Source organism: Panthera uncia, unplaced genomic scaffold (genome assembly GCF_023721935.1).
Source record: "Panthera uncia isolate 11264 unplaced genomic scaffold, Puncia_PCG_1.0 HiC_scaffold_150, whole genome shotgun sequence".
Lineage (NCBI taxonomy): Eukaryota > Metazoa > Chordata > Mammalia > Carnivora > Felidae > Panthera > Panthera uncia.
Window position 1 is genome coordinate 144,119 of NW_026058140.1, and position 1,943 is coordinate 146,061.

The 1,943-nt window shown below is 35.4% G+C and overlaps 1 pseudogene; it reads left to right on the forward strand.

Annotated features, from left to right (window-relative positions):
• The first annotated feature begins 414 nt into the window (after positions 1 to 414).
• On the forward strand, positions 415 to 898 carry LOC125917113 (S-phase kinase-associated protein 1-like; annotated as a pseudogene).
• Positions 899 to 1,943: the final 1,045 nt, after the last annotated feature.

The window sequence follows — 1,943 nt, forward strand, 5'->3', positions numbered from 1 at the left end:
TATCTATCCAGCAACTGCACTACTATTTACCCAAAGAATATAAAAAAAACTAATTCAAAGGGATACATGCACCCTGTGTTTGGAGCAGCATTATCTACAATAGCCAAATTATGGAAACAACCCAAGTGTCTACTGATTGATGAATGGATAGAGAAGATGTGTGTATATCTATTACACAATGGAATATTACTTAGCCATAAAAAAGAATGAAATTTTGCCATTTGCAATGACATGGATGGAGCCAGAGTATAATGAGTCAGTCAGAGAAAGACAAATACCATATTATTTCACTCATATGTGGAATTTAAGAAACAAAACAGGTAGTGGCCTTATTCTCTGCCTTTCTCTTCTTGTATCTGAGGCTGCTCTGCTCTTATCAGCCCCTGGCCCACAGTCTCTTTGAGACCAAGCACCATGCCTTCAATTAAGTTGTAGAGTTCTGATGGAGAGATATTTGAAGCTGATGTTGAAACTGCCAAGCAGTCTGTGACTATCAAGACCATATTGGAAGATTTGGGAATGATGAAGGGAAGGATGACCCAGTTCCTCTACCAAATGTTAATGCAGCAATATTTTAAAAGGCCATTCAGTGGTGCACCCACCACAAGGATAACCCCCCTCCTCCTGAGGATGACAACAAAGAAAAGTGAAGAGATGATATCCCTGTTTGGGACCAGGAATTCCTAAAAGTTGACCAAGGAATACTTTTTGAACTTATTCTGGCTGTGAACTGCTTACACAGCAAAGGTTTGCTTGACATTACATGCAAGACTATTGTCAATATGATTAAGAGGAAAACTCCTGAGAAGATTCCCAAGACCTCTAATATCAAAAATGACTTTACTGAAGAATAAGAAGCCCAGGTACACAAGAGAACCAGTGGTGTGAAGAGAAGTGAAACGTTATGCCTGACACTGTACCACTGTAAGGATTGTTCCAAATACTAGTTGCACTGCTCTCTTAAATGTCTGTTAACATTAGACAAACAGTAGACAAATACAGCAGCAAATCAGTTGTTTTACCAGAATGTTGTTCTCCTTGCATGTGGAGTTTGAGTACAGATTCCAAACTTATGGCTGAGTTTCTTCTGGTATGATCAAAAGTTTCTTTTTTCTTTGCTCTGAATAACTGACGTGTAGGTTCTCTATAAGAGAGATGGCATTTTGGGATTTCCATCTCTAAATATTTCTAAATCTTAGAAATCTCTCTAAAGCAATTTCTGCCTAGCTTATTTTTAGTTAACTTTAGTTTAATAACCTTTTAAAATTTGGCATTGTGAATAAAACAAGTTGCAAAAAGTTTTCTGAAAAAGAATTAAAATAAAAACAAAACAAACAATCATAGGAGGGCAAAAGAGAGAAGCAAACCAAGAAACACACTCTTAACAACAGAGAACAAACTGATGGTTACCAGAGGGGAGATGGGTGGGGGGATAGGTTAAATAGGTGATGGATTAAGGAGGACATTTATTGTGATGAGCACTGGGTGTTATATGTAAGTATTGAATCACTAAATTGTACACCTGAAACTAATATTACACTGTATGTTAACTACCTGGAATCAAAATAAAAATTTAGAAAGAAAATGGAAAGACCATATGGCAATAATATGGGGGGAGGGGGCATCAAGATGAATCTACATTATGCCAACACCTGAAAAAAGAAATCCTATTAATATTACATAGTCAATGTTTATCAAGCTTTGATTACATAGAGATAACTTTAAAAAACCATAAAAATCGAGGCTCTCCTTTTCTCCAGCATCTATCTCTAAGTATAAAAACTATTCATTTTATAGTAGGATAAATTGTTATGAAGGAAATTATTGACCTTTTTAATGGTCCACTAAAAATGCAGAAAAACAACTAGCTTTTAATTGTGTGCATAATTTAAAAATATAGAATATATAGGAAATCTTATTGCAGCTATTTCAGATTTTATTTT